The sequence below is a fragment of the Papaver somniferum genome, unplaced genomic scaffold, assembly GCF_003573695.1.
Source record: "Papaver somniferum cultivar HN1 unplaced genomic scaffold, ASM357369v1 unplaced-scaffold_93, whole genome shotgun sequence".
Lineage (NCBI taxonomy): Eukaryota > Viridiplantae > Streptophyta > Magnoliopsida > Ranunculales > Papaveraceae > Papaver > Papaver somniferum.
This window is the reverse complement of record NW_020652415.1, coordinates 368457-383627: the sequence shown is the minus strand read 5'-3', so window position 1 is coordinate 383627 and position 15171 is coordinate 368457.

The window sequence follows — 15171 nt, the reverse complement described above, 5'->3', positions numbered from 1 at the left end:
TTAATACCTGCAAAAATCATCTTCCAAACAAATTTAAAATTTAAACCAAAAAATCTAAAAACATGAAGATGAAAACGTTGGACATAGCTATGTGTAATCACAATAATGGCTATTCCAAACTCTAGTTATTCTTCTAAGTAAAACAAGAAAAATATAAGATTTACTAGGTAAATAAAAACAAATCAGAGTTCATTGAGGACATCATATCTTTCAATGAATCCATGAAAGAATGCATCACTGATTTCCTTTATTCTCTTGACCGTATATACACCATGTTTGTGAGTTAGAACACTAACTTTGTGATCAACAACCCGAGCAAGCTGTCTAGCCTTGACGCAGTCCATGATGAGCTTCTTTTGATTCCATATCAGAATATTCTGATTAACAAGAATTCTGGCCTGACCATCTAGAAGTTGGTTTATTTGTAATTGAAGATTCACAAACTCGACCTTTGAATCGTTCTGAAAACGAGTTAAATCATTGATAGAATCGTCAATCCAGGAGTTGTGATCCTTTCTTTCAAGCATCTTCTTTAGAACCAGCTCCTGAATTGACTCACGTTTCTGACTGTCTTCCTCCATATCAAGATGCACAATCACTTGAGATTTTGCAGAGTTCTCCATAAGATTTTAGGGAAGGAGAAACACAATATATATAGTATATATGTGTTTGTAAACAAGTGTTGGAAACTCTAGTTTTGAAAACCCTAGGAGCTCGTGAGAGGAGGATACGGACGTTTGTGGACTGTCAACACAAAAACACGAACAAAAATAATATACAACATACTTGAGTATTTCCCAATTAATTTCCTTGTACCTCTCAAGTTAGAAACAAGGAAACACATACCTAGAGTCAGGTGGTAGAGTGGAAATTAATCCCACTATGATCATCCAGAAATAAGTTGTATATATCATCTGACAGTTTGATCTTTGTTTTCTTCGCGTTTCTTCGATTGTCTTTCGTCCCAGAGAAGTAGGACATGGCGTGTTTAACATATCCGTCAGAAGTTTTTCTCTGAGGACTAAATCTAGGACCTTTTGCAATTGGAACAAGAGGATCAGAATGGATAGGGATCCATTTTCTAGATTTAGATTTACCAGAAACAGTCTTATAAATACAGGGAATGCTCTCATTAGCAACACAAGAATTTATGCTAGAATGTACTCGAGCCCTGTGATGATTTCTAGGAAGGATATCATATTTATAAGTTTTCTGGTTTTCTGTGGGCATGCGATTCACAACAGTAGTCGATCGACTATTGTTCCATTAACAGTGGAGAGAAGCAAATTATGAAGTTTGGAAATTTGTTTCCTTCTTGCAAAACAATGGATATCATAGTGATTCTTTTTCCCACAGAATGTACGGGTTCGTGGTGGAGGAGCAATAATTGGCATCTGTTTTAACTTCATAGCCATATGAGAAGATTGTAAGTCATGTAAACTTTTCTTGACACAATCTTTTCCTGGAGAACATTTCGTCATGTACTGTAATTCATGATAATTAGTTTGTACAAAATAATTTCTCCTTAAGACAGAGTTTTCCTTTTCCAAGGATCTGCACTATTCATGGGCTAGAATAAGGGATGCTTCTAGTTTCTCTTTTTCGACACGAAGTCTGTTAAGAGTTGATGAATGCTTCTCGATCAAACGTTTTTCTCTAGTTGAGTCCTCCTTAACAATATCCTTAAGAACACTAATGTTTTCACGATGTAGAGTAGTTTCTTGAAGAAGTTTTTCAATATTCTTAGAGAAGGACTCAATGATGCTGTAGAGATCATGTTCTCGATCAAGAGACTTTTCAAATTCATCAATAAGATGATCATGATTATGAAAAATCAATAAAATCAGCAGAGTTTTTTGAGATTCTGGTGAGATCCTTTTCAGCCTTTGCCAGAGTGTTACATGCCTCATGAGAAGAACACATGTCAATATCAGGTGGAACAATCTTTCTACCTTGGGATTCGAAAGAATCAACTAAGGAGTAACCCTTTGAGGTGTTTCCAAGATACTTGGCGTAATCGAAAAAGCTTCAGGAGACATCTGTGTATGCATAAGAGAGACTTTGTCCTCAGTCTCAGATTGCCACAAACACAAACTTATCAGGTCTTAAACGTGTTTGTCTACTCTGATACCAATTGAAAAAGCGGGGGTCTAACAACCACACCCAATATTTCGCTTAGCAATATGTATGGACAAACTCCAATATACTCTCTAGAGAATCAACTAGGCAGTCAGACTCAATCTAGATAAAAAAAAGTATATCAAAGATTTTATATCTCAATCTATCGATTTAATCTATACACAAGCAAATAGAAATCTGCGAGTCTTTATCAAAGAGAGATAACTTGGATGGTACCAAAGACCAATATCCAAGTGTCAATCAATTTAAATCAACAACCAAAATGTAGGATATTCTAATTGATTGAACAATGCACAACCTGTATTATTTCAATTATATAAACAAATATAATTCCAAAAAGAAATAACACAGACACCAGAAATTTTGTTAACGAGGAAACCGCAAATGCAGAAAAACCCCGGGACCTAGTCAAGATTGAACACACACTGTATTAAGCCGCTACAGACATTAGACTACTCCAAACTAACTTCGATCTGGACTGTATTTGAACCCCAACCAATCTCACACTGATCCAAGGTACAGTTATGCTCCTACGTCTCTGATCCCAGCAGGATGCTATGAACTTGATTCCCTTAGCTGATCTCACCCACAACTAAGAGTTGCTACGACCCAAAGTCGAAGACTTTAATAAACGAATCTGTATCACATAGAAAAGTCAATGTGAACAGGAACCAATTGATAATCCAGACTTATATTCCCGAATAACAACCTAGTATTATCAATCACCTCACAATAGTCTTAATCGACGCAGCGAAAAAATATATTGTGGAATCACAAACGATGAGACGAAGATGTTTGTGATTACTTTTTATTTTGCCTATCGGAGATAGAAATCTCAAGCCAATTATTACGATTGTACTAGTACGATATAAATAGTAAGCTCAGATCACACAACTACAAGAAAAGTAGTATCGGTCTGGCTTCACAATCCCAATGAAGTGTCCTTCACCTGGTTTAGAATCAAAAAACCAAAGGTTAAAGGAGAATCGACTCTAGATTAGCACAACTAGTATCACACAGAATGTGTGGGGATTAGGTTTCCAAGTTGCTAGAGTTCTCCCTTATATAGTCTTTCAAATCAGGGTTAGCAATCAATGTTAGCTTGGTAACAAAGGATTCAATATTCGCCGTTAGATGAAAACCTGATTCTGATTCAAGCTAATATTTATCAACCGTTAGATCTAAAACATAGCTTGTTATACACAAATGAAATGCACGTTCCTGTGCTTATATAACCGTACCCAAACTTGTACATTAGTTGGTTCAACAATAGTTAACCAAATGGTTAGCCATATGATCACTTTCATATCAACCATATTCTTCTTCACCATAACTAGTTCAAATGACTCAAATGAACTAGTTAGAGAGTTTTTCAATTGCAAGGAAATCTTATGTACTACATAAGACACAATTGAAGCAAAAACGATTTGATTCACATGAATCGGTTCATGAACTCTATAGCCACGGTTTGCAATTGCATTCCTTAGTTTATAAAGATAAGTTCACTAAACATCGTTTTTAGACATAACCTACTCAAGTTCGCGGACTTAAGTTCCCGGATGGAGTTCACAAACTCCAGCAGAAATTCTCGGGTTTGAGAACTTCGCCAGTTCGCGGACTTATCTCATGCACTTCTCCGGTTCACTTGATCAACAAAGTTCATAAACTTTGGTTCAAGCAATAAGGACTTATACATATATGTGTTTCCACAACAATGCTTATATCCTCCAAATGGTTATATAGTATAAACTCTCATTTCAATCATTGAAACATTCTCAGAGAACGTTATATGGTTGTCATTCACAAACCGTTTTTTGTCAGAGCAATTTTCAAAGCGATTGAAACATAACATGACTTTCATCACTAGGTAAAGATGAACTTGGCTAAAGCGAAAGCTTTACCAACACATATTTCGAGAAATAGATAGGCGAGGTAAACTCGGCTCGAAATACCGAATGTGTAGAATCTAAGTCTATATAACAAAACGACTTTTGTCTCAGTATAGGAGATAAACAGACTTTTGAGTGATAGATAAGTTCAAGTATCCACATACCTTTTAGTCGATGAAGATCCACCGGTTCCTTGAGTAGTCCTTCGTCTTGTATGATGATTTCCATGGAGTTCTTGAGCTCAATTACACTTTCTATCCGAGACCTTAGCTATAGTAGACTAGAAATCAAGACTTATAGTCTTGATCACTAACATTGACAAACATGCTTGAGATAGCAACGATGCGAGTTCGACCGAGTAATGCTCTAACAACTTAGAACCATCCATGTTAGGCACATAATCACTATAAATATGTATTCTCATGCTCAGGTAACCATTTTAGTTATATTTTTATGTTCTGAGTATGCATTTGTAGGTTTATATGCAAATTGAACAAGACATTTCAGTATCAAACACGGTAGAGTGGTTGTCAAAATGTCCTTTAGAAAACTGCGTGTCATATAAAGGCTTGCTAATCAATAGGTCTAGGTTTCTTACAAAGGATGTTCAAAGAGTCACACAAAACAGTGATGTCTCAATTGAATCAAAAACTTTAGTTGCAGGACGATTAGAAACCACTGATTTCTATGGTGTTTTAGAATAAATTCTGGTGCTGGACTACATTACTCTTCAAGTTCCCATATTCAAATGTGTCTGGGCTTACACCTATTTTGGTGTGAAGGTAGAGAAAGGCTTCATATTAGTCCACTTAAAGCAGCATAAGAACCAATTTCATAACGACCCGTTCATTTTAGCATCACAAGTGCGACAAGTTTTCTATTCTCGAGAGTCAGATACATCTAACTGGTATGTGATGTTGAAACCACCATCTAAGGGTTTCTATGAAATAGAGGTATACAATTAAAAAGATGACACAAGTTGCCAACTTGTGGATACTTCAACACTTGGATTACAAATGGATGGCGAGAGCGAGAGTTACGCAAGAGAAGATGCTGAAGTTGTTGTAGGTTCCGACAGAGAAGAAGAATAAGAGGAAAAAGAAAAATAAGTTCACAAGTTAGGTCAGTACGTAGTATATTATTTTTACTGTTATAATTTTTTACTGTCTTCGTCGTTCTCGTTGCTGTCATTTTGGATCTTGTTGTCACAGTTCTTGTGCATTTCCTTTGCTGATACTATAACTGTTCTTATGATTGTGATGTGTGATTTTATTATTGTGATCGTGAATGTGATTGTGATTGTGATGTTTGACCTTAGTTCCAAGTGAACATCCTTTTTTTAAATCCGCCAGTGAAAATGATTCATCATTTCATTGCCGGTCTCAAGCCCAGAAAAAGGAGGAGAGGAGAAGGGAATTTGTGATGGTACAATCATTTATAGTAAGAGAACTAGATATGCACAGTAATTTGTCTTCTGTTTTGTGTTTAGTTACCATTTGGTGCTATGTCATTGTTTCTGAAAAATTTCAGTTCTTTTTATGTTTTTTGGTGGATTGGAAGAAATTGGGTACTTGAAGTCTTGAATTGTGAAATGAAGTGCCAGGGAACTAATAGATATGAAATGAGATGCATTATCATTGTAGAATGTATGTGATTGTTTACAGGGAAGGCTTTGCGTTGTTTGCAGCTCAGGTGACTGAGCCTTATTTTTAAACATCATATTTTGTTTTTGCAACTCTTATAAAGGTTTTCAAAGGTTGTCATAAAGTGAGTAAAAATAAAAACCACAAACCTAATAGTGTTGTGATAGTGTAGGCATGGTTGACGGTGTGGACTTGCATGCAGGAGGCTCAGGATCAAATCCCTGCAACCTCATTTTCCAACATCCTATATTTTTACTTCAACAACACTTATAAAGGTTGTTATACATTTTCATAAAAAAAAGCACAAAACCAAAACCTGTGAAGTGTAAGGATGGTTTATGGGTTAAACTAACACACAGTAGGTTCATGTTCAAATCCCCTCAACACTATTTTTTTTTTCATATTTTGTTTTCCTACATTTTTACTTCAACAACACTTATAAAAGTTGATATACATTTTCATTAAAAAAAGCACAAAAAACCAAAACTTGTGAAGTGTAAGGATGGTTGATGGGTTAAACTAACACACAGTAGGTTCATGTTCGAATCCCCTCAACACTATTCTTTTCTTTTCATATTTTGTTTTATATTGCCCTAGAATAATAGGGAAAGAGAAATAGGCAAAGAAAGAGAGGGATTCTATTGATAAGAGAGTTTTTATGGTTACACGGGTACAATATACTTTATATACATGGAAAAGGGGAAACCGAAAAGAGTTCCATTTTGGACTGCACATCCATGGGCATGAGCCCTTTAGCACTCCCCCTTGTGCGGTTCAACAATGGAACTCCAGATGTCGTGCTTCACATATAGTGTTTCGAATGTAGGTACTCAAATATCATCATCTCCTTCATCACTTGTGCCGAAATAAATTTCCTCATTAAAACTTTGAAAAGGAAACCCCAGTGGGACAAAACCTTGGTACAACTATTCACATGTAGTACTTCACATGTTGTCTCATATTTTACATGTAGTTCATCACATGAAATACGATCTTCAAAGATCGAAGAGTCCAAGTTAATTGTCTCGTTAAAACTTCGTCAGGAAAAACCTAGAGGGACAAAGCCTGAACTCAAGAAAAAGAGTACAATATTAATTAAACTTAGGATATAGTTGGATGTTGTTTGAGGGTGAAAACATTCTGCTGGTTTCGGTAATTTCGTGTGTTATGGGTGAGAAACGAGTCTTAACCCTAAACAATGTACTGCAAAGGAGTACTTTAGATTCGAGAGATCAATCTGTACAAATCCGTCCTAAACCAAGAAATGGCTGTTCCAGACTTGCTTCGGTCACAAAGTGAAGGAGAAGGGTTGGTTTTAGGGAAGGAAAAAAAGAGAGTGTTGAGACCAGAGTAGTTGATTCTGGAAGAGTAGTTGTTTGACTTGTATCAGAAAGTGAAAGCTAACAGATGGGAAAGCTAACAAGTGATTTCTGAGTGTTGTATGCTCCTGACCAAAACTTGTTGTTCGGTGGTAATAGGTAAGACCTATTTATACAATTCGAAGTGAAACATACCCTGGTCTCGTAAGAAATGGAAACAAATGAGTAAATGGGAGGAGGTGGTAACCGGTAACGCCTGGAATTGATGTTCCATAATGAAGGAAAGCGTTTCACCATTACTCCCTGTATTTACTAACCGCCTCATTCTTATGACACTGTCTTGTAACGGGCGTAGTGTACGCCGCATGCTGCAAACCGCCATACCAATACCCTAATGAGCATCCCCCAGTTTGTGATATGTGTTGATGTCTGGAGTGTTTTCGTGGAAAACATGTAGTATGTTGCTGCTGTTTGGCAAGTTGAGCTTGGGAGACTTGCCGGCTCGGTGGTGACTCTCGACGGTCGAGATTTGCATCTTGAGAGGAAGGGTAACCGTTGATTATTGCAACCCTTCGTTTGGTATCCAGCATCATGAAAGCATGGCCGATATGGCTTTGAGATGGTTAGGCGTGGCCAAGCTTGGATTTTGGCATAGTTTAGGCGCGACCAAGAACTAGGGTTTTGGCATAGTTTGGGCGCGGCCAAAGTTAGGGCTTGGCGTTGGGCCAAAGGTTTCCACGCGTTAGCTGGTCACCTTGGACGGCTAAGATCTGCATATTAATTGGAAGGGTGGTCGTTGATCGTTCCAACCCTTCGTTTTGGCAGCCGTGAAAGAAAGGTCGGCATGGTTTAGGCGTGGCCAAGCTAGGGTTTTGGCATAGTTTGGGCGCGGTCAAAATTTGGGACAAAGGCTACCATGCGTTAGCTGGCGACCTTGGACGACTAAGATTTGCATCTCAGATGGAAGGGTGGTCGTTGATTGTTGCAACCCTTCGTTTTGGCATCCGTGAAGGAAAGGTCGGCATGGTTTAGGCGTGGCCAAGCTAGGATTTTGGCATAGTTTAGGCGCGGCCAAAAACTAGGGTTTTGGCATAGTTTGGGTCAAAGGCTACCACACGTTATATGGCGACCTTGGACGGCTAAGATTTGCATCTCAGATGGAAGGGTGGTCGTTGATTGTTGCAACCCTTCGTGTTGGCAGCCAGCGGCGTGAAGGCATGGTCGGCATGGCTTTGGCACGCTTTGGCGTGGAGACGTGGCTTGCATGGTTTGCCATTGGCACGGTGGCGCGGTTGGCATGGTTGCCATGACTTGGCGCGGAAACGTGGCTGGCATGGTTTTCCATTGGCACGGTGGCGCGGCTAGAATGGTTGGCATGCCTTGGCGCGGAGACATGGCTGGCATGGTTTGCCATTGGCACGGTGGCGAGGCTGGAAAGGTTGGCATGCCTTGGCGCAGAGACGTGGCTGGAATGGTTGGCATGCCTTGGCGCGGAGACGTGTCTGGCATGGTTTGCCATTGGCACGGTGGCGCGGCTGTCATGGTTGGCATGCCTTGGCGCGGAGACGTGGCTGGCATGGTTTTCCATTGGAAAGGTGGCGCGGCTGGCATGGTTGGCATGCCTTGGCGCGGAGACGTGGCTGGCATGGTTTGCCATTGGCACGGTGGTGCGGCTGGCATGGTCGGCATGCCTTGGTGCGGAGACGTGGTTTTCCATTGGCACGGTGATGCGGCTGGCATGGTCGGCATGCCTTGGTGCGGAGACTTGGCTGGCATGGTTTTCCATTGGCACGGTGGCGCGAGAATTAGGGTTTGGTATGTACGAAGATGATGTCGGTCAATACTAAGGGTTCTGTCTTGGAACATGACACATGTATATAAAAAAAAGGTACCCTGGTAATTCTTACGTAGGCATGTTGATTGATTCAATAAATACGCTAGTAGTTACGTCATCTCAGATGTACGGTTTTACGGTTTTAACCCTAAGCTAAAAACCACCATCAACATTAAGTCTCATGCTTAGATCGGAACAAGTGCATTGTTGCGAGGTAAGTATAAGATGGTGATAGACAAGGACAAAATAGAAGTGAAAATTCATGAAAAGTGGTCAGGAAGACCCGGCTAACCTTTTTCGAGAGGTAAGGAGAGTTCGTGATTCTCGTGTTGGCGGATTTGCGTAAATTCTGCTCGTGGTACTGCAGGTTAGGCTGGAATGGAGCCGCTAGTGTATATTTGGTGTGAAGGGAAGCTGCTAAAATTGGTCGGCTTGGACTTTGAGCCGTTAGCATTGGATCGGCTTGGAATGGGTTCACAGGTATCGTGCGTCTTGGAAAGGATCCGTAGGCGTTGTATTGGCTCGGACGTGGACGTTGGCTCGGACTTGGTATGGCGCAAGCTTGGACTCAGCACGGCGCTGGCTTGGATTTGGCATGGCGCGGAATGTTCGGCATGGTGTTGGCTTGGCATGGCGCGGGTTGTTGGCACGGTGAGGCAAGGCATGGCGCGGACTGTTTGCACGGTGGTGGCTTGTCTTCGCGGGCCCGATTGCCTCTTTCCGTACTTAACTCAAATAGGAAGTCCTTTCCTTACTCAAACTCCAAAGTGTCACGCCTATAAAAGGGGTCGGCCTCTCCCTTTTATTTCACACATTTGTTCTTACATCATGGCCTCGCGGTAGCAATAAAGTGAGCAAGTGTATCCCAGGTATGTCTTCCAGCGTTTCCTCTTTAATTTGTTTTTCTTGTGTTGGTGCCAACCCTAGACATGGGTATGCCTTCCATAAATCCGTAGAAAATATTGTTCCTCCGTACCGGTGTAAACCCTAGCCATAGGTATGCTTCTCATGAACTTGTAGAAATTTTTAGTGTGAATACCGCGGTAGCGTTAAGCACTCCAATTATTATGCAAGGTAGGCATGCACGAGCAGGTGACTGCCACCAGTTCCTTTTCCACGAAAACCTAATTCTTAGGGTTTCCTTATTTTCCTTGGTGTGTCCGTGTGCCTTCTTGGCCAGGTGCGTACTTTCCACTGCAAGGTACGGCTTTGGCAAGGGGTGCGTTTCTTCTTGGCGATGTAGGGTTTGTTGGTCTCCATTTATTCGGCTATGCGCGTTATGACTTGTAACTTGAAATAAATTGGCTTGTGTCCAAAATGCCGTTTCCCTTGTTGGTGAAATAGCTTCCATGTGCTTTTGTAGTAACTTCTCTTTGTCTTGTTCCATTGTAGCTATTTTGAAGGTGAAAACAGCGCAAGGAATTTTCGTTAGGATGTCGTCTGAGAAAAAATCCCGTCGTACCGAAAGACGTTGGCAACTCCAAGCCAAACACGAGTGATGAATTCTTCACAATGTCTGGCATGGTTAGGAGAAATCATCTCAAGTATGTGTCGGTCCTTCTGACCATCTCGAAGGGAGAAGGAGGGACCCGTTCGGTTCGGCCAGGGGGCGTGATACGGTTTTGTCTCCAGAGAAAAGAGTATTCCACTTATCCTATTGATTTTAAAATCTGTCTGAGTCCATTGCGCTCTTTTGACAAATGGATGCAATTCATGGTAAGTCAGGACTGCGCAAGAGATAGCTTGACTGAGGCGCAAATCATTGATGCTGTCATGGCTTCTGCAACACTTCAAATTAGGAAAGATATATCGGGTTTGGTTGCTTTCATCTTCATATGGTGTCCGGATACCCACACGACCATATGCATGTGGGGTGAAATGACTATCTCCTTAGAGAGTGTGGCCGTCTTGCTGAACCTTCCCGTAATAGGAAACCTTGACATCAAGTTGTCTGAAGATGAAGAAGAAATGCGCGATGCTCTGGTTGCAAAGTCGAAAGGGTTCGTTCGGAAAGAAAACGAGACAAGGTGATTCTATAGCTGGTGGGTGTATCAATGGTTTCCTGATGAGTTGGAGCCGAATCAAAAGAATAGAACGCTTCATGTCGCGGTGTTCTTGGATCTTTGGTTATCCAGAGATATTTTCGATGATGGATCTGGTAAGAAGGAGATAAGACAAGAACTTATCAAGTTCTCCATAAAATTAGCGAAAGGTGTCGTTCTCCCCATCAGCGGTTTGTTTCTCGGTTCCCTGTACACGCATTTGGACCATCTGGTCGCGGACATGTGTGCTTCAAATGGTTACATCAAAGTGGATTCGTATGTCCATGCCGCTTTTCTCCAAGCGTGGTTGTGGATGCATTTCGAGAAGTACACCCAAAAACCGTTGGCCTTATTTCCCGAGTCTTGGGGTGGCTCCAGGATACTCCCTGGGTGAGTAGGCGCCCAAGGACTGGTTCAAACCTGGTTGGATTCCTCAACAAATCGCACATGATCAATTTTCATCCATGGGCTCCGGTGCATGCATCCATTGTTCAGGTAAACACTTTTGCTCCTGCTCCGAACATGTTTTTGTCCTATGATGAAAAGAATATGAGTGTTGGAGAGGTGGTGTTCATGCGAAGCTGCATGCCTGGTCATGTGTCGTCTTTCTTTCGAGGATCTTGCAAGGCAGTCTCTTATAATATCGATAGGGCGGCTCGGCATACGGGATTTGATCAAGGGTCCCACTTGATCGTCAGCCGGTTGTTCTAGAAGACTCATTGCCAACTGTTCTCGATGCTAGTGTTCTTATGTCGGGTAAAAGTCTCCCTTTTCTGCTCTCGGAACGAAATCTATCAACGACCTCCTAATATAACATGTTCTGGCAGGATGAGTTGCTCTCTATCCATGGGTTTGTGAATGATGTGGTAGAAAATCGTCGTGGTAAGCCTTCCCCTGCAGTTTTAGCTGAGCATCCGCTATTGAGGGACCGCTCTTCGACCAAGCGAAAATCCGTTAGCCCGGATGCAGACAGTCCCCAAGCGAATGAGCGAAGGTCTAAAAGCCGTGCAGATGGTTTCCAGTCGGATTCGATGGCTCTTCCGACTTTCAGTTCTTCTAATATGGCGAGTACGTATGACCTTCTCCCTGATTTTAGTTGGATTGCGTATATCCTCGTCTCTTTTCTGAGCGTCTGTCCTTGTGCCTTTCCCAGGGTTTCAGCAGCGTGAACGCCAATCGACTTGCGTTGGTTAAGCGTGTGGAGGAAGCTTTGTCTTCAATTGACGACATGTGCAACGTGACTGGCCATACTATTTCTGAGGATGTAGTCTCAAGATGGAGGTTCCATCGTGAAATGTGCGTAGACTTCGAGTTCAATTCCCCTTGGTTCGTTGAAGGCTTCTCTGAGGTTGAAAAGTTGCAGGCCGAGACAGTCGAAGGTCCTTCTGCGGATATGGTCAAACAACGGGAAGCGGAAGTCAAAAAGTTTTCCAGAAAGTTGAAGCTGAAACGAGCGGCTCTCCAAAGCACGAATGAGGCTTTCTCTAAGAAGAGCAAGCTATTTTTGAAAAACTTTCCTTGAATGCATTTCTGTCTTCTGAACTTCTTTACTTAGTTTTTTTTTTGAACGGCAAATGAAACGCCTAGTTTATGGTTTGAATTGATAGATAACTGTTATCTATGAGGGTTTTGGATTATTCTTTTTGAATGAATTGTTTTAGAATAATGTTGTCTTGGTTACGGTTGCAAGTGATGCAAATATCCCAGGAAAACCATGGAACCGTGAGCGTTGCGTGTCTTTAGAGAGCATGGGATGAAACATAACATGGCTATCGGTTTTATCATTCCCGTGAAAACTTGAAGTAGTAAACCATGTATTTTGTCTAGGCAAGACTTACTCATTTTTTCGGATCTCTTGACGAAAATGAATCTTCCGGGTGTAAGTACGAGTTTTGTGGGAAGCACCGCCGTGATTGTGGAAAGTCCCCAGTCGTCCCTGAGTCACCTGATAACCGAGTCGTCGATACCTGGGCGGATCGTTTGCTCCTACCATTTTGGAAGTCCCCAGTCACCCCTTGTTGTATTATGACTAGTAACTGAGTCGTCGATCCCCGGGCGGATTGTTTGCTTCTACCATCTTGGAAGTCCCCAGTCACCTCTTATCGTGTTATGACTGGTAACTAAGTCATCGATACCTGAGCGGATCGTTTGCTTCTACCACCATGATGTCTGGGTTGAAGTATGAGATTGGGAGTTGGAAATCGATATTGTAACCGAGAGATTAATCTCCCACTGTGGTCGCCAATTGTTTGAGGGTGAAAACAGTTTCTGCTAGTTTCGGTAATTTCGTGTGTTGTGGGTGAGAAACGAATCTTAACCCTAAAAAATGTACTGCAAGGGAGTACTTTAGATTCGAGAGATCAATCTGTACAAATCCAGCCTAAACCAAGAAATGACCGTTCCATACTTGCTTCGTTCACAAAGTGAAGGAGAAGGGTTGGTTTTGGAGAGGGAAGCGAAGAGAGTGTTGAGACCAGAGTAATTGATTCTGGAAGAGTAGTTGTTTGCCTAGTATCAGAAAGTGAAAGCTAACAGAGGGGAAAGTTAACAAGTGATTTCTGAGTGTTGTATGCTCCTGACCAAAACTTGTTGTTCGGTGGTAATAGGTAAGACCTATTTATACAAGTCGAAGTGAAATGTACTCTGGTCTCGTAAGAAATGGAAACGGATGAGTAAATGGGAGGAGGTGGTGACCGGTAACGCCTGGAATTGATGTTCCATAATGAAGGAAAGCGTTTCACCATTACTCCCGGTATTTACTAACCGCCTCATTCTTATGACACTGTCTTGTAACGGGCGTAGTGTACGCCGCACGCTGTAAATCGCCAAACCAATACCCTAATGAGCATCCCGTAGTTTGTGACATGTGTTGATGTCTTGAGTGTTTTCGTGGAAAACATGTAGCATGTTGCTGCTGTTTGGAAAGTTGAGCTTGGGAGACCTGTCGGCTCGGTGGTAACTCTCGACAGTCGAGATTTTCAACTTAAGAGGAAGGGTAGCCGTTGATTATTGCAAACTTTCATTTGGTAGCCAGCGGCATGAAAGCATTGAGGCATGTATTTGACATGGTTAGGCGTGGCCAAGCTTGGATTTTGGCATAGTTTAGGCGCGACCAAGAACTAGGGTTTTGGCATAGTTTGGGCATGGCCAAAATTAGGGCTTAGCATTGGGACAAAGGTTGCCACGCGTTAGCTGGTGACCTTAGACGGCTAAGATCTGCATCTTAAATGGAAGGGTGGTCGTTGATTGTTGCAACCCTTCGTTTTGGCAGCCGTGAAGGAAAGGCCGGCATGGTTTAGGCGTGGCCAAGCTAGGGTTTTGGCTTAGTTTGGGCGCGGTCAAAATTTGGGCCAAAGGCTACCACACGTTAGCTAGTGACCTTGGACGACTAAGATTTTCATGTCAGATGGAAGGGTGGCCGTTGATTGTTGCAACCCTTCGTTTTGGCAGCCGTGAAGGAAAGACCGGCATGGTTTAGGCGTGGCCAAGCTAGGATTTTGGCATAGTTTAGGCGCGGCCAAAAACTAGGGTTTTGGCATAGTTTAGGCGCGGCCAAAATTTGGGCCAAAGGCTACCACGCTTTAGCTGGCGACCTTGGACGGCTAAGATTTGCATCTTAGATGGAAGGGTGGCCGTTGATTGTTGCAACCCTTCGTGTTGGCAGCCAGCGGCGTGAAGGCATGGTCGGCATGGATTTCGCACGCTTTGGCGTGGAGACGTGGCTGGTATGGTTTTCCATTGGCACGGTGGCGCGGTTTTCATGGTTGGCATGACTTGGCGCGGAAACGTGGCTGGCATGGTTTGCCATTGGCATGGTGGCGCGGCTAGAATGGTTGGCATGCCTTGGCGCGGAGACGTGGCTGGCATGGTTTGCCATTGTCACGGTGGCGCGGCTGGCATGGTTGGCATGCCTTGGCACGAAGACGTGGATGGAATGGTTGGCATGCCTTGGCGCGGAGACGTGGATGGCATGGTTTGCCATCGGCACGGTGGCGCGGCTGTCATGGTTGGCATGCCTTGGCGCGGAGACGTGGCTGGCAAGGTTTGCCATTGGAACGGTGGCGCGGCTGGCATGGTTGGCATGCCTTGGCGCAGAGACGTGGCTGGCATGGTTTTCCATTGGCACGGTGGCGCGGCTGGCATGGTTGGCATCCTTGGCGCGGAGACGTGGCTGACATGGTGGCGCGATTGGCATGGTTGGCATGCCTTGGCGCGGAGACGTGGATGGCATGGTTGGCATGCCTTGGCGTGGATACGTGGATGGAACGGTATGCCATTGGCACACATGGTGCGGCTGGGATGGTT